Source organism: Carcharodon carcharias, chromosome 15 (assembly GCF_017639515.1).
Source record: "Carcharodon carcharias isolate sCarCar2 chromosome 15, sCarCar2.pri, whole genome shotgun sequence".
NCBI lineage: Eukaryota > Metazoa > Chordata > Chondrichthyes > Lamniformes > Lamnidae > Carcharodon > Carcharodon carcharias.
The window spans coordinates 86,712,796-86,735,162 of NC_054481.1; positions in this window are offsets into that span (position 1 = coordinate 86,712,796).

Here is a 22,367-nt window from a genome sequence, read left to right on the forward strand (position 1 = left end):
CCAAACCTCCCTGTCGCTTGCCATTTTAACACTCCACCCTGCTCTCTTGCCCACATGTCTGTCCTTGGCTTGCTGCATTGTTCCAGTGAAGCCCAACGCAAACTGGAGGAACAACACCTCATCTTCCGACTAGGCACTTTACAGCCTTCCAGACTGAATATTGAATTCAACAACTTTAGGTCCTGAACTCCCTCCTCCATCCCCACCCCCTTTCTGTTTTTTCCCCCTTCCTTTTGTTTTTTCCAATAAATTATATAGATTTTCCTTTTCCCACCTATTTCCATTATTTTTAAATATTTTTAAATCTTTTCTGCTCCCCCCACCCCCACTAGAGCTTTATCTTGAGTGCCCTACCATCCATTCTTAATTAGCACATTCGTTTAGATAATATCACCAACTTCAACACCTCTGTGTTCTTTTGTCTGTGACATCTTTTGATGATCTGCTTCTATCACTGCTTGCTTGTCCCTACAACCATACCACCTACCTCCACTTCTCTCCCCCCACCCAACCACCCCCACCACCCCCCCCACCCCCAAACACACACACACACACACACACACCTTAAACCAGCTTATATTTCACCCTTTCCTTGGATTCACCTAGTTCTGTTGAAGGGTCATGAGGACTCGAAACTTCAACTCTTTTCTTCTCCTCCAATGCTGCCAGACCTGTTGAGTTTTTCCAGGTAATTCTGTTTTTGTTTTGGATTTCCAGCATCCGCAGTTTTTAGTTTTTATATATTATTATTATTGTAGAATCAGCATTCTGTGGTCACGCACTATCTGCACGTTCATGGAGTGGAAGCCCTTCCTGTTGACAAAGGCACCAGGCTTACCTGCTGGTGCCTTGATGGCCACATGTGTACAGTCTATTGTACCCTGGACAGGGGGGGGAAGCCAGCAATGGCTCGCTCTGCCTGGCTTGCCTGGTCCCAATGGTAGTGGATGGAGGTCAATGCACGCCTGAACAGAGCGTCTGTAACCTGCTTGACTCAAGTATGGACAGCTAATTGGGAGACAGCGTAAAGATCACCCACTGACCCCTGGAAGGAGCCAGAGCCATAGGAGTTGAGGGCAGCTGTGACCTTTAGAGCCACTAGCATGGGAGATCTCAGGGCCAATCATCTGACAGATATAGTTGACTGTCTCCCTTGAGAGATGGAGCCTCCTTTGGCACTGCACCTCAGTCGTATTGAGGTAGCTGCTTCACAGCCTGTACACACTGACAACAAGATAGTGGCATCTTCTGCGGCCCATTCTGCCTTGGATTACCTTTTGGCCCTGCACTCCTTGTGCCTGTGCCTGTCCTCCCAAAGGTGGCTCCCCTGGAGGCTGAATGTGCACTCCTGCCCTCCTCCCCCTTCTAGCCCTCCCTTCCTCCGAGGAGGAGGTGCCTTCAGTGGAGAGCTAAGCTCCCATTCCCAGGCTAAGGGAAGGCTTCCTGAAACCTGCAAGCCCAAAAAAGATTCTTCACTGCAGAGTGCGGACCTGAAGGTTATGAGTCCAGTCCAAGCAGCTGGTCTGCGTTTTGAATTATCGCAGCTCACACAGGCAAGTAATAGTAATATTTGACAGAGCACATTTGCGACCCCACTGAGCCCTCTTATCCCGCCTGTGGATGAGCTTTATACAAATATGTCCTACCCATCTACCAGTTGTGCCCACGCGCTGACCTGAAGATCGCACGGGCGCCAAAAAAGCGCAGTTGATTGGTGCCTCATGTGCCTTAAGTGGCCGACTAATTAGTGGCAGGCTCGCATCGGATATCATCGTGTGCCCACCCAACAAAATATCACCATGGCACATGGTGACATCAGGATGTTCGCCTGACATCACCGCGTGTCATTTTACACGTGGGAATGCGGGGCCTGCACCCACATGCCAAAGGGAAAATTCTAGCCTAGGAGTATACGGTCAATGGAAAGACACTGAAAGGTGTTGAACAGGGATATTGTCCAGATGTTGATGGGAAGGTCTGGGAGACTGTGGGGACCACTCACCAGAAGTGGGCATGTAAAATCCTGCTGAAACTTTAAGCAGTACCTTATTGTTATTTTTTCTTCCATTTTCTCCCTGAGAATGAGCCAAAAGCTGTCACGCCAGTGACCACAACTGGGAACCCTGGGGATTGACCCCAGCTATCATGAGGGGAGCGGGCTGCAGAGTGGGCCTTGAAGAAAAGTGGGTCGGTGATCACTGGAGAGGGGGGAAGGGACAGAGGCTGCAATCAGCAGAAGAAAGGCTGAAGTTGGGGCTGTAGCATTCCATCTCATCCTATTTCACAACAAGTGCTATAAAAAGCATTTGCTTTCTGGAGTTCATCAGAATTTCTAGACAATCTGAGTGCATTTAGATACAACCATAAATAGACCAACAACGTTGTAGATTTTATAAAGAGGCCAAAGAATAGGAGAATAAATAGACAGTAATAGATATGTGTGTGGCAGTGATTAGGCTAGAGCCTGAATGTTGTGTATAGTTTTAAGCACATAATGATATTAATCATAAAATTAATCAAATGTAATTCAAACCTGAGAACATGCAGTGTAGGTTCACCTAAGTGATCCTAGGGATGAGAAACACCAGCAGAAGGGAGAGATGTGAGATACTGGGACTAATACAGTAGGAACAGAGGAAGCTAAGAGGAGGTTTTGTAATATTACGCAGTATTTTTAAAGGGTAAATTGGGACCGACCATTACCTTTCTGTTAATTGTATATTAATTGATTTTAATTGTGGAATTGTTACTTACAGAATAGGCAACTAATTGAACTTAAGTTTAACACAGGTAAATGTGAGATAGTCATTTTGGTAGGAAGAACAGAAAGGCCACTCAGAGGTGCAAGTCTAATGTGAGGTAGGGGAACAAAGGGATCTCAGAAAACAAATATGGTTTTTTTATTTATTCATTCTAGGAATGTGGCCATCACTGGCCGGGCCAGCATTTATTCCCCATCTCATTTGCCCTTGAGAAGGGGCTGGTGAGCTGCCTTCTTAAACCGCTGTAGTCCATATGGTGTAGGTATACCCACAGTGCTGTCAGGGGAGGAGTTATAGGATTTTGACCCAACGACAGTGAAGGAACGGCAATATAGTTCCAAATCAGGATGGTGAGTGGCTTGGAGGGGAACTTCCAGGTGGTGGTGTTCCCATGTGCCTGCTGTCCTTGTCCTTGTAGCTGGCAGTGGTCATGGGTTTGAACACTGCTGTCTAAGGAGACTTGGTGAGTTCCTGCAGTGGATCTTGTAGATGGTCCACACTGTTGCTACTGTGTGTCCATCATGGAGGGAGTGAATATTTGTAAATGGGACACTTTGAGCTGCTTTGTCTTGGATGGTGTCAAGCTTCTTGAGTGTTGTTGGAGTTGCACTCATCCAGGCAAATGGGGAACATTCCATCACACTCCTGACTTGTGCATTGTAGATGGTGGACAGGTATTGGCGGTCAGGAGTTGAGTTACTTGCTGCAGAATTCCAAGTGTCTGACCTGCTCTTGTAGCCACAATGTTTACATGGCTAGTCCAGTTCAGTTTCTGGTTGGTGGTAACCCCCAGGATGTTGATAGTGGGGGATTCAGCGATGGTAGTGTCATTAAATATCAAGGGGTGATGGTTGGATTCTCTTTTGTTGGAGATGGTCATTGCCTGGCAATTGTGTGGTGTGAATGTTACTTGCCACTTATCAGCCCAAGCCTGGATATTGTCCAAGTCTTGCTGCATTTGGACATGGCTTCAGTGACTGAGGAGTTGGGAATGGTACTGAACATTGTGCAACCATCAGCAAACATCCCCACTTCTGATCTTATGATGGAAGGAAGGTCATTCATAAAGCAGCTGAAGATGATTGGGTCTAGAACACTTCCCTGAGGAACTCCTGCAGTGATGTCCTGGAGCTGAGATGATTGACCTGCAACAATCACAACCATGTTCCTTTGTGCTAGGTATGACTCCAGCCAGTTTTCCTTTGATTCCCATTGAGTTCAGTTTCAGCAGGGTTCCTTAATGCCACACTCTGTCAAACGCTGTATCGATGTCAAGGGCAGTCACTCTCACCTCACCGCTTGAGTTCAGCTCTTTTGTTCATGTTTGGACTAAGGCTGTAATGAGGTCATGAGTTGAGTGACCCTGGCGGAACCCAAACTTAGCATCAGTGAGTTGCTGTGTAAGTGCTGCTTGATAGCACCGTCAATGATACCTTCCATCACTTTACTGATGATGGAGAGTAGACTGATGGGACGGTAATTGGCCAGTTGGAATTGTCCTGCTTTTTGTGTACAGGACGTACCTGGGCAATTTTTAACATAACCGGGTGGATGCCAGTGTTGTGGCTATACTCAAACAGCTTGGCTTGGAGCACGGCAAGTCCTGGAGCACAAGTCTTCAGAGCTATTGCTGGAATATTGCCAGGACCCATAGCTTTTGCAGTATCTAGTGCCTTCAGCCATTTCTTGATATCATGTGGAGTGAATTAAATTGGCTGAAGACTGGCATCTGTAACCTCCAGAGGAGACCGAGATGGATCATTCAGTCTGCATTTCTGGATGAAGATTGTTGCGAATGCTTTAGCCTTATCTTTTGCACTGCTGTGCTGGGCTCCCCCATCATTGAGGATGGTGATATTTGTGGAACCGCCTCCTCCAGTGAGTTGTTTAATTGTCTATCACCATTCACAACTGGATGTGGCAGGACTGCAGAGCTTAGATTGTGGAATCGCTTAGCTCTGTTGATCGCTTGCTGTTTTCTCTGTTTGGCAGGCAAGTAGTCCTGTGTTATAGCTTCACCAGGTTGACCTCATTTATAGGTATAAGCAATCTACTGCAGATGCTGGAAATCTGAAACAAAAACAGAAAATGTTGGAAAAACTCAGCAGGTCCAGCAGCATCTGTGGAGAGAGAAACAGGGTTGATATTTTGAGTCTGTATGATCCTTCTTCAGAGCTGAAGGGTAGTGGAAATGTGATGAAATTTATACTGTTTAAGAGGTGGTGGAGCAGGTGAAGCTGGATAGAAGGCCAGCAATAGGTGGAGGCAAAGGAGAGATTGCCAAAGATGTCATAAATTAAAGGACAAAGGGAGTGTTGATTTTTAGTGGTTAGTGTTAAAAAAGGTATTCATAGTGGCAAAAAGGTAAGAAAGCAATGTGATAATAGCAGAGCAAGGGTAGCATTGTGTGAAAGAACAACATGGAACAAATAACAGATGGCCCTGTAGGGAATGGGGTGGGGGAGGGGGTGGTGGGGGAAAAAATGATAGAAAATGGGATAAAAAAGGGGATAAAACCACGGATAAATGAATAAAAATTAAAATAAGTGATAAAAAATAATTTCCCTATCCTGACTCCATTCTCTCTCCCCTCGTCCAATCTCTTCCCACCTACATCTGTGATTCCTTTGATGCCCTACATCATACCAACAATTTCCAGTTCCCTGGCTCTAATCTCCTTCTCTTCACCATGGACATCCAATCCCTCTACATATCCATCCCCCACCGGGATGGTCTGAGGGCTCTCCGCTTCTTCCTTGGACAGGCCTAAACGATCCCAATCCACCACCACTCTCTTCCATCTGGCTGAATTTGTTCTCTCATTGAACTATTTCTCCTTAAACTCGTCTCACTTCCTCCAAATAAAAGGTGTGGCTATAGGTACCCGCATGGGTCCCAGTTATGCCTGTCTCTTTATGGGGTATGTGAAACATTCCTTGTTTCAGTCCTACTCAGGCCCCCACCCACAACTCTTTATTCAGTACATTGGTGACTATTTTGGTGCAGCTTCATGCTCTCGTCTGGACCTGGAAAAATTTGTAAATTTTGTTTCCAATTTCCACCCCTCCATCATTTTCACATGGTCCATCTCCAACGTTTCCCTTCCCTTCCTTGACATCTCTGTGTCCATTTCTGGTGATAGACAGTCCACCAATATTCATTACAAGCCCACCAATTCCCACAGCTACCTCAATGATAGCTTCTCACACTCTGCTTCCTGTAAGGACTCCATCCCATTCTCTCAGTTCCTTCGCCTCTGTTGTATCTGTTTCAATGATGCCACTTTCCAAACCAGTGCTTCCAACATGTCTTCTTTCTTCCTTAACTGAGGTTTCTCCCCACACTTTGTTTGATAGGGCCCTCAACCATGTCCGACACATCTCCCACACCTCTGCCCTCACACCTTCCCCTCCCTCCCAGAACCATGATAGGGTCCTCCTTGTCTTCACCTTTCACCCCACCAGCCTCCGCATTCAAAAGATCATCCTCCACCATTTTGGCCAACTCCAGCATGATACCACTAAACACATTCCCATGTCAGCATTCTGTAGGCACCATTCCCTCCGGAACACCCTGGTTCACTCCCCCATCACCCCCAACACCTCATCCCCTGCCCATGGCACCTTCCCAAGTGATCACAGAAGGTGCAACACCTGCCCTTTTACCTCCTCCCTCCTCACTGTCCAAGGGACCAAACACTCCTTTCAGGTGAAGCAGTGCTTCACTTGCACTTCCTTCAGCTTGGTCTACTGCATTCGCTGCTCCCAATGTGGTCTCCTGTACATCGGGGAGACCAAATGCAGACTGGGTGAATGCTTTGCGGAACACCTTCGGTCTATCCGCAAGCATCACCCAGACATTCCTGTTGTTTGCCATTTCAACACACCACCCTGCTCTTATACCCACATGTCCATCCTTGGCCTGCAATGTTCCAGTGAAGCTCAACACAAACTGGAGGAACAGCATCCCATCTTCCGATTAGGCACTTTACAGCCTTCTGAACTTAACATTGAGTTAAAAAACTTCAAACTATGAACTCTCTCCTCCATCCTCACTTCCTTTTTTAAATCCCCTTTTCTCTGCATTCATTTTTATTTTTATCCGCTTGTTTTTATTTTTATTCATTTATCCGTGGTTTTATCCCCTTTTTTATCTCATTTTCTAGCATTTTTTTCCCCACCACCCCCTCCCCCCATCCCATCTCCAACAGGGCCATCTGCTCCTTGTTCAATGTTGTTCTTTCACACAATGCTACCCTTGCTCTGCTATTATCACATTCTGCTTTCTTTCCTTTATGCCACTATTAGCACCCTTTTTTAGCCCTTAACACTACCATTAACACTCCCTTTGTCCTTTAGTTCATGACATCTTTGTCAATCTCTCCCTTGTCTCCAACTATCTCTGTCCTTCTATCCAGCTCTACCTGCTCCACCCTCCTTAAACAGTATAAATTTAATTACATTTCCATTTCTCTTCAGCTCTGAAGAAGGGTCATACAGACTTGAAACTTCAACCCTGTTTCACTCTTCACAGATGCTGAGTTTTTCCAGCATTTTCTGTTTTTGATTCATTTTTTGGTATGCCTAGTGCTGCTCCTGCATTCTTCATTGAACCAGGGTTCATCCCCTGGCTTGTTGGAGGTAGAGTGGGGCATATGTTGGGCCAGAAGATTACAGATTGCAGTTGTATACAATTCTGCTGCTGCTAATGGCCCACAGTGCCTCATGAATGTCCAATTTTAAGTTTGTAGGTCTGTTCCTAATCTATCCCATTTAGCATGGTGGTAGTGCCACACAACATGATGCAGGGTCTCCTCAATGTGAAGACAGTCCTTCAACTCCAGAAGGACTGTGCAGTGGTCACTCCTATGGATACTGTCATGGGCAGAGGAATTTGTGACAGGTGGATTGGTGAGGATGAAGTCAAGTATGTTTTTCCATCTTGTTGGTTCCCTCAAAACCTGTCGCAAACCTTATCTAGCAGTTATGTCCTTTTAGACTCAGCCAGTTCAGTCTGTAGTCATACTACTGACTCGTTCTTGGTGATGGACATTGAAGTCCCCCATCTGGAGTACATACTGTGCCCTTGCCATCCTCATTGCTTCTTCCAGTTGGTTTTCAACATGAAGGAGTACTGATTCATCAGCTGCAGGGCATTGGGTGTGGGTGGCAAATGGTATTCAGCAGGAGGCTTTGTTGCCCATGTTTGACCTGATGTCATGAAACTTCATGGGGTTCACAGTCAATGCCGAAGACTCCCAGGGCAAACCCCTCTTGACTGTTTACCACTGTACTGCCACCTTTGGTGGGTCTGTCTTGCCTGTGGGATAAGGTATACCCAAGGATGGTGAGGCCTAGGACATTGTCTGATAGGTATGATTTGCTGTTGTTGCTTTCAGTTCCTATGCCAGGTTTTCCTCTGGTTTCATTCCATTTAGAGTTCATGGTGGTTTGATAACTGATTGACTTGCTAGACCATTTAAGAGTTATCCACATTGCTGTCATGTGTAGGCCATACCAGGTAAGGATGGCAGATTTGCTTAGCCAAAGGACATTAGTGATCCAGATGGGATCAAACAATTGACAATTATTTCATGGCCACCATTACTGAGACTATTCAATTCCAGATTTATTTATTGAATTTAAATTTCATCAGCTGCCATGATGGGATTTGAGCCCATGTCCTTGGATCATTGGGTTACTCATCCAGTGGCATTACCACTATGCCGCCTCTCCCCAAAATACACAACACAAATACACCAATCACTAAAGATTGCACCACAGGTTAGCAAGGACATAAAACAAATACAACCCAAGCAATAAAGTTTACTCTAGAGGGACAGAATTGAAAACTAGGGAAGTTATGCAAAACCTGTATCAAGCTTTGGTTAGACCACACTTACAACACTGAATGCAGTTCTGGTCCCCATATTATAATATACTTACAGAGGCACTGGAGAAGGTGCAGGAAAGATTTACAAGGTTGATACCAGAAATGTGTGGGTATACTTATCAGGAAAGGATTGACAGGCTGGGCTCTTCTCCTTTGAAAAGAGAAGACTGAGAGGTATGCTAATTAAGGTCTTTAAAATGATGCAAGATATCAATAGAGTGGATAAAGAAAGAAAGTTCCCTCTTGTGGCAGAAGAACATAACCAGAGGCCATCAATATCAGATAGTCACCAAGAAATCCAACAGGGAATTCAGAAGAAATTTCTTCCCTGAGTAGTAAGAATGTGCAGCTCATTACTGCAGGGAGTGGTAAAAGCGAATAGTATAGATGCATTTCAGGGGAAACTAGACAAGCATATGAGGGAGAAGGGATGTAGATGGTTATGATGGTAGATTTAAATGGGAAAAGGTGGAAGGATGCTCAAGTGGAGCAGAAACACAAGCATGGGCTGGGTGGGCAGAATGGCCTGTTTCTGTGCCATGTATCCTATGTAACCCTACACAATTGTATGCAGGTAGTGGGCATTAAGCAGGGATTCACTTGTATTGTTATAAAAAGGGACAGGCAGAAACTGTGGCTGTTCGGTGAGGGCATGCATGTTTGTAATGTGTATCTCTATAAATAAATTGGTTCTGGTACTATCCTTCATGATCTGGCTTTCTGGATGATAGCACTTTGGTTGGAAAGTTACTGGTGAGCCAGGTCACCAACATGAAACTGTAACTGAAAGAGTGAGAAGCGAAGTCAGGAAAAATGTTTTCAGGCAGAGGGTTGTTGGGACATGGAATATTTTTCCATGAGGAATAGTTGAGTCAGAGGCCACTGTAAAATATTTGAAGCAGTGGCAGGCACCAGGCTATGGGGTATGGGGAAAGAGCAGCGTGATGAATTTGATTTAGATTGGCCTAGCAAAACGCCAGCACAGTTAATGGATTGAATTTACTGTAAATGTCTCTGGTCCTACAGTTCAAGGTGACACCATTCTCTTAACAGCGAGCTATTGCTTCCTGTCTTTCTGCCAATTTCTTATCTAGTTCCAGTTTTAAATCTCACTTCTCCGCTGCTTTAAGCTTAAGCAGCGTCCTTTCATGTGGAACTTTGTCAAAGTCTTTCAGAAACTCCAGGCACACCACAGCGCAGAGTGTTTTATGGTTCACTTGGAGCACATATTCTCAAAAAAGCCAAGGAAGTTGATTAGGCAGAGAGATTGTCTCCTGAATCTATGTTGGCTTCTATTTACTAATTCATGAATAAAACAGATGTAGGTAATGAAATGGTCATTAAAAACTGGGGTGCTTAAATATTCATTAGGCATCAGGGCTACATGGAATGTATCCAGGAATACCTAAGGAAATGAGAATAGAAACAGGAATAGCATTGGATCAACATTTTCACAGCTCATTAAGTGCAGAGGGAGTATCAAAAGATTGAAACATGGAAAGTGTTGTTCCAATTTTAAACTAAGCTGTGAAGCGTGATTAAATGTCTGTTAGAAAAATCATCTGAGTCTATTAAAGAGGCAATAAAAGAGAAAATAATGATTGCAAAATGCTTTATGAGACACAGGTTATAAATGTTTTGATTATTTACATCTATAGCAGAATTTTTGGATGATTGCAATCAAATAATAGAATCATAGAATGATACAGAACAATGAGGCAATTCAGCCCATCATGCCTGTGCCTGCTCTGTAAAAAAGTTAGTGAATTAGTTGCACTCCCTTGTTCTTTCCCTTTATTCCTGTAAATGCCTTAATTTCCACTATTTATCAAATTCCCTTTGAAAGTTATTATTGAATCTTTCTGCCTTTCAGGCAGCGCATCCCAGATCAGAACAACTCGCTGTGTAACTTTCTTTCCCTCATCTCCCCTCTGGTTCCTTTACCAATCATTTTAAATCTGTTTCCTCTGGTTAGTAACTACTCAAAACAAAACAGGTGAGCTAATAGTGCAAATAGGAATAAATGAGTATGATTTGATAGCCATTACAGAGAGATGGCTACAGAATGACAGATTGGGAAGTGAATATTGAAGGTACGTGACATTTAGGAAGGACAGGAAGTTGGAGGGGTGGCTCTGTTAATTAATGATGGTATTAGCACAATAGAGAGGCATGACCTAAGTTCAGGAAATCAGAATGTAGAAATGGTTTGGGTTGAGATGAGGAATGATAAAGGCAAGAAGTCACTTATGGGAGTGGTGTACAGGCCTCCTAATTGTAACTACGTGATAGAACAGAGTATAAAAGAAGTGATATTGGGAGCTTGTCAGATAATCAGATTTCAATCCTAATAAAGACTGGAAAAATCAGATGGCTAAAGGTAGAGTAAATGAAGAATTCATAGAATGTTTTCAAGATAGTTTTTTAGAACAACACATTTTGTAGCCAACCAGAGAGCAGGCTATACTAGACCTGGTATTGAGCAACAAGATAGGGTTAATTGATGACCTCCAGTGAAGGTATCCCTTGGTAGCAACGATTATAATATGACTGAATTTTAAATTCAATTTGAGGGAGAAACGAGTGCATCCAAGACCAGTATTTTAAATTTAAATAAGGGCAATTATGAGGGCATAAAAGCGGAGCTAGTTAAAGTGAACTGACAAATGAGATTAAGGATAGGACAATAGAGATTCAGTGGCAAACATTTAAAGGGATATTTCAGAATACACAGAATACATATATCCCAATGAGAAAGAAAAATTCCAAGGGGAGGGCCCACCATCCGTGGTAGCTAAAAAAGTTAAAGACAGTATCAAACTTAATGTAAAAAGTATATAATTACACAAAAGCAGGTGGCAGGTCAGAAGATTGGAAAGAATATAAAGAACAGCAAGAATGACATCAAGTTAATAAGGGTGAGGGAAAGTTAGCTAGTAATACAAAGACGGTAGAAAGAGTTTCTATAGATATTTAAATAAGAAAAGAGTTAACAAAGTGAGCATTGGTCCTATAAAAAATGTGTCTGGGGAATTAATAATGGAAAATAAGGAGATGGCAGAAGAATTAAACAGATATTTCGCTTTGGTCTTCACAATGGAGGACAGAAGTAACATCCCAGAAATAGCTGTAAGTCAGGAAATGGAAGGGAGGAAGGAACTCAGGAAAATTACAGTCACCAGGGAAGTGGTATTGAGAAAATGTTTAGGCTGTGGGATGACAAATCCCCCGGGTCCAGATGGACCTTACCCTAAGGTCTTGAAAGAAGTGGCTAGTGAGATAGTTGATGCATTGGTTTTAATTTTTCAGAATTCCCTAGAATCAGGGAAGGTTCCATTAGATTGGAAAATAACAAATGTAATTCCTTTATTCAAAAAGACAGGGAGACAGAAAGCAGGTAACTTCAGACTAGTTAGCCTAAAATCTGTCATTGGGAAAATTATAGAAGCTATTATTAAAGGTGTCATAGCAGGGCACTTTAGAAAAATTCAAGGCAACCAGGCAGAGTCACATGGTTTTGCAAAAGGGAAATCATGTTTAACCAATTTATTGGAGTTCTTTGAAGAAGTCACATGTACTATAGATAAAGATGGATGTACTGTACTTAGATTTCCAGAAGGCCACATAAAGTGCCACGTCAAAGGTTATTGCGAAAAATAAAAGCTCATGGTATAGGGGATAACATATTGGCATGGATAGAAGATTGGCTAGCTAACAGGAAGCAGAGAGTTGGCATAAATGGGTCTTTTTCTAGTTGGCAGGATGTGACAAGTGGTGTGCCACAGGGATCAGTGCTGAGGCCTCAACCTTTTACAATTTATATAAATGACTCAGATGAAGGGACCGAAGGAATGGTTGTTAAATTTGCTGATGACACAAAGATAGTTTTGAGTGTAAATTGTGAAGAGGACATAGGAGGCTACAAATTGACATAAATAGGTTAAGTGAGTGGGTAAAGATCTGGCAAATGGTGTATAATTTGGGCAAGTGTGAAATTGTTCATTTTGGCAGGAAGAATAAAAAAACTTATGATCTAAATGGTGAGGAATTGCAGAGCTCTGAGATTCCCAGGGACTTGGGTGTCCTAACGCATGGATCTCAAAAGGCTAGTATGCAGGTACAGCAAGTTATCAGGAAAGCTAATAGAACATTATCATTTATTGTGAGGGGAATTAATTAAAAAAGTAGTGAGATTATACTTCAGTTGTACAGAGCACTGATAAGACCACATCAGGAGTACTGTTTACGGTACTGGTCTCCTTATTTAAGGAAAGATGTGACTGCATTGGAAGCAGTTCAGAGAAGGCTTATTAGACTAATATCAGGGATGAGCGAGTTCTTGTATACAAGTGGGCTTGTATCTACTGGAATTTAGAAGAGTTAAAGGCAATTTGATTGAAGCATTTAAGATCATGAGGGGCCTTGACGGGTTGGATGTGGAGAGGGTGATTCTTCTTGTGGGAGAATCTAGAACTAGGGGTCACTATTTAAAAATAAGGGGTCATTCATTTAAGACAGAGAAGAGGAGAAATGTTTTCTCTTAGAGGGTTGTGAGTCTTTGAAACTCTTCCTCAAAAGGTGGTGGAAGCAGAGTCTTTGAATATTTTTAAGGCACAGCTGGATAGATTCTTGATTAACAAGGAGATGAAAGGTTATCGGGGCAATGCAGGAATGTGGGATTAAGGTCACAATCAGATCTTATTGAATGGTGGAGCATGTCCGAGGGGCAGAGTAGCCTATGCCTGTTCCTAATTCATATGTTCGTATGTATGTTCGTATGTATGCTCTGCTGCTTAAAACAGTTCCTATTTATTTACTCTTCAAAATCCTTCAAGATTTTGAATGTCTGCATCAAATTTCCTCTTAATCTGTTATTCTCTAAAGAGACCAATTCAGTGTCTCTACTCCTGCCATGGGCCTGCAGTCTTTTTCCCTGACACCTTTTTAGTAAGCTACCTCTGCAACTTTTCAAAGGCTTTGACATCCTTCCAATGATCCAGCTGACATATAATCAGTGTTACATAAAGAACTTCCTTGCTTTTATACTCTGTAAAAACCCACAACATCCACCACTGAGAAGGACAAGGGCAGCAGATGCATGCACACACCACAACCTGCAAGTTCCCCTCCAAGCCACACATCATCATCAACTATATCACCATTCCTTCATTGTCACTGGGTCCAAATCTTGGAACTCCCTCCCTAACAGCACTGTGGGTGTACCTACGCCACATGAACTGCAGCGGTTCAAGAAAACAGCTCATCACTACCTTCTCAATGGCAATTAGGGATGGGCAATAAATGCTGGCCTAGCCAGCGACGTCCACATCCCCTCACCAGCAAGGGATTGAGCATAGAGACAGCACCATCCAGGGCTGGACCTTGGAGATGTATACAGTTATGAGTTGTCAATAAAGGGCTTATGTTCAACCATATAAGCCTCCAGACCTCTTAGTGAGACACCAAACAACCTTGCAACACTATCCCCCTTACTGTTGGCTACATTTCTAACTACATTCCTGAGTTGTGTGTCATATCCTATCTTTGAAATTATGCCCTGTATACCCAAGACCAGGCCAATTAGAGTAGTGGTCATAATACTTACCATTAAAATACACTACTGTATACTTTTCTTCAGTTCAAAAAAACAACTGTTCACCACCACACTTGGCTTTCTGTCCCTGAGCCAATGCTGCCTTGTCCCTTTAATCCCATTGGGTTCAATTTTGCCAACAAGTCTATGATGTGCTTTATCTAACATTTTATTTTTTTATTCAGTCACTGGCTAGGTCAGCATTTACTTCCCAAACCTAACTGCCCTTGTTTAGAGGGCATTTAAGAGTCAGCCACATTGCAGTGGGTCTGGAGTCACATGTAGGCCAGACCAGGTAAGAATGGCAGATTTCCTTCCCCAAAGGGCATTGGTGAAGCAGATGTATTTTTACGAAAAAAAAAATCTGCATTGGTTTTATGGTCATTATTAGACATTTAATTCCTGATTTTTATTGAATTCAAATTTCAGTATCTGCCATGGTGGGTTTTGAATCTGGGTTCCCAGAGCATTACCCAGTGTCTCTGGAATACTTGCCCCCTGACAATACCACTATGCCATTGCCACCAAGCACTCTACCCTCATTCATCTTCTCTGTTACTTCATCAAGGAATTCAATCTAAGTGGTCAGACATGACTTGCCTTTTACAAATTTATGCTGGCTTTCATTTATTCACCCATATTTTTCAAACTGCCAATTCGTTTTCTCCTGGATTATTGTCACCATAAGTTTCCCCACCACTGGTGGCTGGCCTGTAGTTTTTGGCTCATCATGTGACTATGACTATGGTAAACTATCCTGCCTCATCCTGCAGCCTTTGAAATGGTTGACCACACCATCCTCCACCAAAGCCTGCCCACTGTCATTCAACTGGTTAGGACTGCTCTCACCTGGTTTCATTCTTATCTATCTAATTGTAGCCACAGTATCACTTGCAATGGCTTTGCTCCCCATTTCTGCACCTACCTCTTTCACCAAACTTTTGATCATTTGATCTAATATCTCCTTATGTGTCTCGGTGTCATATTTTGTTTTACAATGTTCTTGTCAAGCCCTTGTGACTTTTTATTACTAACAGTCACTTGGTAGGACAGGGCTTGAATATTGCTGCAATGAGAGATATGTTGCTGAAGCTTTTCATCTTGTATTCATCAGGAAAATGCAAGAATACAAATTTCAAACAATCACAACAATTTATACTACAGGGGAAAAGGGTGCTGATTGCTGAATACCACTTAGAATCAACGTGTCAATCAATCAGCATCCTCTTCAAGCCCCAGCATCAGTACACTATAGTTTTTGCACATCTTTGTGATTATTTGGATGAATCACAAATTGTGCTGATGGATATTAGAATTAAAATACTAACTGCAATTGAAAACTTCAAGTCAAATAAAATGCGGCAGAAAAATAGTCTAATGGCTGGACGAAAAATTGCAGTGAAAGGACAATGCTTACACAGGAAAGTTTCTACATCACGTGGACTGCTGCAGTTCAAGAAGGCAGCTCACCATCACCTTCTCAAGGGCAATTAGGAATGGGCAATAAACACTGGCCCACATCCTGTGAAGGAGTTAAAAAAAAACATTAAATGTTGGGGTTTTTGCACTGATACATTAAGTGCATGTTCAAGCAAATGATGCTGATATTCTTCAAAGTATTCATTAGACCAACTGTGCAGTTTGGTGTCAAGTTGTGCTCACTGCACTTAGAATGAGATATAAAAGTAATGAAAGCTATTTAGGGCATTATTAATGACTGTAGGTACTTTATCAAATAGTCTTAGGAAGAGAAATTATGCAAGATTAATCTTTTTGCATTTAAAAAAAATAATTTAAAAACCATGATTCAAGTTTCTCAGTGAAGACAGTTAATATAAAAATGAAGACAAGTGATTGGCAGTGAGATGTCAGTCCAGTTAGTATTAGTAGAGTTTGACTGAAAAACGATGGCAGAGATTTCTAATTCGGCAGTAAACAGAGTGATATGGGTTTATGGGAAGAGAAATGTGAAATACTCAGACTGATTCCTGAAGTAGAATCAGGATGACTGAAGAAAAACAAAATGTTTTGCCTCAATATGCATTCTAACAATGTGATTGGAGAAACGTGTCTTGGGATATCTTGTGGATGTAAAAGTTACTATATAATTGTAAGTTCTTTCTTTTCTTATGAGTCAATACCAATAGCAGGGAATGAGACAAGCCAGATTTTGGGCATGCACTGATGATGATTTTCTGAATATTAATTTTAATACTCAGTGACTTAGGGCAGCATTTGCCTTAATTTCTGATTTGTACTCCTATGGTTGGGTTCCCTTTGAAAACACAATACAAGTCTTTAAGTTCTGATACGTGTTAATAATATGAAGGTAAACAGTTTGTGGAACTTAAATGATGATTGTAGGGCAGAAGTGCAAAATTAACAATTCTTGGGAGAGAGCTAGTCATTAGAATTATTGTTCTTCAGTAAGTACTAAATAAACAACACAGAACTACATTGAGAATGGACGATGCTTTGTTGATAAATTGGACAATACTTGGTTAAGAACAGGATGGAATATTTTAAGACATATACACGGATGACCAAAACTTTAATCCACTTTAGCTCTAGCCCCACTGGGACATGTTACCTGTGAAAAGCAGCAGCAAAAATTATTATCTTGAGTTGGAGAGCCATCTTGTAGAGTTTTGTCTTCTTGCTGGGGAACTAGTTGTTGGAAGATACTGGCTTGAACAGCTGAACAGTCATTTCTCAAACAGTACTTTCTTTATTATTTAAACAATGTTACTGGATATTCAGAAGTTTCAATTTGGTAAGTGAAAATCATGGGGGTAATATTAAAGTCAAACACTAGCCAACAACATTGACTCAAAATGGCAGCATTCTTGCAGTGAATTCAAGCTTCAAGTCACACAAGGGCCTCTACAGAGATAGTTATTCATTTTTTTCTATATTTTCAAAGGAGACCCAACCATAAGAGTACAAATCAGAAATTAAGGCAAACACTGTCCTACATTACTGAGTATTAAAATTAATGTACAGAAAATCATCATCTGTGCATTCCCAAAATCTGGTTTGTCTCATTCCCCCTGTTGGTATTGACTCATGAGAAAAGAATGAACTTACATTTATATAGTAACTTTCACATCCACCTGATATCCCAAGACACTTTACAACCAATGAGTTACTTTTGAAGTGTAGTGGGTTTTTGGTGGAATTGGTTGAAGGGTAAGTATTGGCCAGGGCACCAGGAGAACCCTCCTGATGTTTTACAGATAGTGCCACAGAGCATTATACATCCCAAACAACCAGTCAGTGCAACACTTTCGATAGTGCAGCATTCCCTCTGTACTGTCCCTCTGACAGTGCAGTGCTCTTTCAGCCCTGTAAGATTAACAACAATCCCTCAGTATTGCAGTGGAGTGGTCAACCTATATTATGTGCTCAGGTACTGGAGTGAAACCTTTTAAAAATTCATTATGGGATGTGGGTTTCACTGGCTGAGCCAGCATTTATTGCCCATCCCTAATTGCCCTTGAGAAGATGGTGGTGAGCTGCCTTCTTGAACCGCTGCAGTTCATGTGGTGTAGGTACACCCACAGTGCTGTTAGGAAGGGAGTTCCAGGATTTTGACCTAGTGACAGTGAAGGAACGGTGATATATTTCCAAGTCAGGATGGTGAGTGGTTTGGAGGGGAACTTCCAGGTGGTGGTGTTTCCATCTATCTGCTGCCCTTGTCCTTTTAGGTGATAGAGGTTGTGGGTTTGGAAGGTGCTGACAAAGTAGCCTTGGTGAATTCCTGCAGTGCATCTTGTAGATGGTACACATTGCTGCTACTGTGGGTCAGTGGTGGAGGGAGTGAATGTTTGAGGATTTGATGCCAATCAAGCGGGACGTTTTGTCTTGGACAGTGTTGAGCTTCTTGAGTGTTGCAGGAGCTGCACTTATCCAGGCAAGTGGGGAGTATTCCATCACACTCCTGACTTGTGCCTTGTAGATGGTGGACAGAACCTAGCGAGTCAGGAGACAAGTTATTCGTCGCACGATTCCAAGCCTCTCACTTGCTCTTGTAGCCACAGTATTTATATGGCTGTTCCAGTTCAGTTTCTGGTCAATGTAACCCCTAGGATGTTGATAGTGGGCAGTTCAGTGATGGTAATGCCATTGAGCATCAAGGGGCGATGGTTGGACTCCCACTTGTTAGAGATGGTCATGCCTGGCACTTGTGTGGCATGAATGTTACTTGCCACTTGTCAGTCCAAGTCTGGATATTGTCCAGGTCTTGCTGCATTTGGACATGGACTGCTTCATTACCTGAGGAGTCACAAATGGCCCTGAACATTGTGCAATCATCAGCGAACATCCACACTTCTGACCTTATGATGGAATGAAGGTAATTAGTGAAGCAGCTGAAGATGGTGTGGCCCAGGACAGTACCCTGAGGAACTCGTACGGTGATATCCTGAAGCTGAGATGACTAACCTCCAACAACCACAACCATCTTCCTTTGTGCTAGGTATGATTCCAACCAATGGAGAGTTTCCCCCTGATTCCCATTGACTCCAGTTTTGCTAGGGCTTCTTGATGCCACACTCGGTCAAATGCTGCCTTGATGTCAAGGGCAGTCACTCTCACCTCACCTCACCATGTTTGAACCATGTTAACAAGCAGATCAACCTGGAGCTCTATTCCTCCTATGTTTATCTCTCCATGGTGAGTTTTGTATTTTTGGGGGTATGATTTTAAAATTAAGAGTGATTTGATTGTATTCTAGGCAGGTAGGATTTCTCTAGATCAATGAATTGGGGTTAAAATGTTCCCAGTGAATGTTATGGAATGAGACTTTGTTGAGGGTTTTGTTAACAGACTGCTCTATAATAACTCCACCCAGTTCTGAACTGTTTATATCTGAACTTAACTCTACAGCTCCATGAAGCTTCCAATAGAGGACTTATCTTGAAGGTGTATGAATCTGGTTAATAATAGCTATTAAACTTAATCAGGTGCCTAGTGCAAAATTGACTATTTAAGATGAGTGCTTTCCTCCCTCCCCATTCTAAATAAGTAAATTCTGTTGTACTGGACTTTCTTTTCTGAGACTGAATTGTTGTATTAAACTGAATTTGTACTGGGCTTTTTATTTTTAGTCACTGATTTTAAATGTAAGAAAGAGAAGGAAAGGGATGTCCTGCTATTGCATTAAGCATGGACTGAGTGTTGAAACAACCTCAACACTTTTTTTTCAAATGAGTCATGATTTGAAATCATTATTCTAAAACTTTCAAGTTGGCCACAGATATAATCTACACTTGTTCTGACTCTTCCTTTCCATTGTCTCTCCCTGCAGTCCTCTTACTTTGATCGGGATGATATTGCCCTACGTCACTTTGCTGAGTTCTTCAAGGAACAGTCATATGAGGAACAGGAACACACTGAGAAACTGATGAAATTCCAGAATAAACGTGGAAGTCGGATCATCCTGGAGGATGTCTAGGTTGGATTTAATACTTATCTGCATCCCCTTTGACTGATGTTAATGCTATGGTTTACTGATTCTTGTGGCTCATTGTTTCCTGGCAACATGGACTTCAATGCTTTTCTCACACTTTTTCATGCGGTTTTTAAGCCATTGTAAATGAATTGTCTGTCTTTCCCCTCTCAGAAACCAGAGCAGGATGAATGGAGCAATGGTCTGGAGGCAATGCAGAGAGCTCTGCAGATGGAGAAGAATGCGAACTAAAGTTTGCTGGGCTTGCACAAGCTCTCCTCTGGGAACCCTCTTGTAAGTTCTGCTGTTGCAGCTGATATTGGAATCTGCCCTTCACTCTAGAATTGCATATATGTTTCACATTTGCAGACTTTAGAAGGCCTTTTTTTAAAAAATAGAAACATTGTGATTCTGGTCTACAAAAGCAGCTCCCAGAGCATTTAGATTCTGAGACCTCCATGTTCCTTGAGGCGCACACCCAGTTTAATGGAATTGTGACCTTGTTGCTTGGGCACATTTTAGCCAGAATTGCCCACATCACCCATGTGTGGTACTTTTACCAGCCTCCCAATGCAAAAAAAATTTCATCCAGGAAAGACCCTTTTTAATTTCTCTCCTATTGTCAGTCTTTCAGCTTTGTGACTTCTTGAAGACTCACTACTTGGATGAGCAAGTGAAGATGACCAAGAAGCTTGGAGATCATATCATCAACCTGAAGAGACTGGGATGCCCTGAGAATGGTGTGGGAGAGTATCTGTTTGACAAGCTCACCCTGAGCTGACTGGGATTTTGGAATCATTATTTCTAAACATCGTGTTGAAATGTAATCCAATTCTGTGTTCTATTATGAATATAGAAATAAAGCACAATATGCATCGTGGAACTATTATCTCTTAATTTTCTTTCATGGGGTATGGGCATCACTGGTCCATCCCTAATTGCCCTGTGAACTGAATAGCTTGCTAGGCCATTTCAGAGGGCACTTGAGTCAACCACATTGCTGCGGGTCTGGAGTCAGATGTAGGTCAGACTAGGTGAGGGTGGCTGATTTCCTTCCCTAAAAGACAAGCATGAGCCAATTAAGTTTTTAACAACAATACATGGCCAGCATTATTGAGACTAGATTTTCAATTGTCAATTTATTAATTGATGAAATCCCTCCAGCTACTGTGGTGGGATTTGAGCCCATGTCCCCAGAGCATTAGCCTGGGCCTCTGGGTTATTAGTCCTGTGAGATTACCGATGCATCGCTGTCAATCCATGTTCAGGTCCCTAGCTGTAGAAAATGCAGTTTCATTCAAAACTTCTAACGTGATTCAATTCTTCCCTGACCAACTCCCTTTTCTGTGCCTGCCCAAGCTAACTTGATGACATCCCCTCTTCATCACTTAGAAGCTTGTAGGGAATTTCAGAAATATGCAATTCTGGAACTGTAATCTCTCCATTCCTGGTGTAAAAGGGGCATCTAGTATCTACAGGTGAAATGTCAGTAAGTTATATGGAACACTAGAAATTCAGAAAGGATACCAAATTAGTGAATTTGCTGTTAGTCTGGAGAATATCTGCTTCAGACTTGGCAGAGGCTAGGAGGGAAGACATGTACAATTGAGGGTTTTTATGTTAGACTGTAACAAGTTGCTCTTTTTTTAGGGGGGATGTTTTTACAACTATATACGTTAAAAAGATTGACCACTTACCTTTTAGGCAGGTGGACATTTGTTCAACTTCTGCCTGCACCTCTCTCCAAGGGATGTACTTTTCAGTCTTGGGTGAATAAACACAAATACTTGGGCCAGGTAGCCAAAACACTTTTACATTCCATGTATAAAATCTTTCCCCTCAACCCATTCTCAAACTTGACATTTGCAGTAGGGGAAGAACTCTGGATTTGGTAGCTCAAGTTTGATGGGGTTAACATTCCACATCATTAATTTAGTGAGGAGTTCAGTTTGAAACTCTGCACTGATGCACATTCTATTGTCCAATTCATTGGTTGGTATTTTTCATATTTACTTCAGACTCTGATACAAAGTCAGTCTCTTTCAATCCATTTTTGGGGTCAATGTTGTGAATATTCATATCATAGGCATGTTTTGGACCTCTGCCCTGCAAGAGGTTCTTCAACGAGCTGGTTAACATGGATACACTTGTGTTCAACACTATCTACAGGGTGGAATTCCCATTTGCAAACCCATCAATCTGAGAATATTATGAAGTTTGGATTCTGAGAAGACGCACTATCAGATTCAGCTTGAGGAAAGTCAAATAAACTAGCCACAATCACATCAATGACAAAGTTCCATGCCATAGATTATTAAGACCGTCGTAATTGGATGCAACCTTCAGACATTGTTGGAAATTAGTTTGGATGTAGGAAGAAGAGAGAAGACATAATGGCTGTGCACTCAAATTAGTAGGATGAGCCTAGTTATCTCCCCTGGGATCTGTGCAGAGACCTCTGATCTCATTATCTTTATAAATGGCATAGGGAAAGGAATAGAGAGCCATATATTCAAGTTTCCTGATTAGAAGTTAGGTGGCACAGTAAATAGTGTAGATGGGAGAGGGAGGTTGCAGAGGACATTGATAAAGCCAGTGGGAAAAACTGCGGCAGAGAGAGTTCAATGTGAGGTCATCCACTTTGAATCCAGAAAGATAAATCAGATGTTTA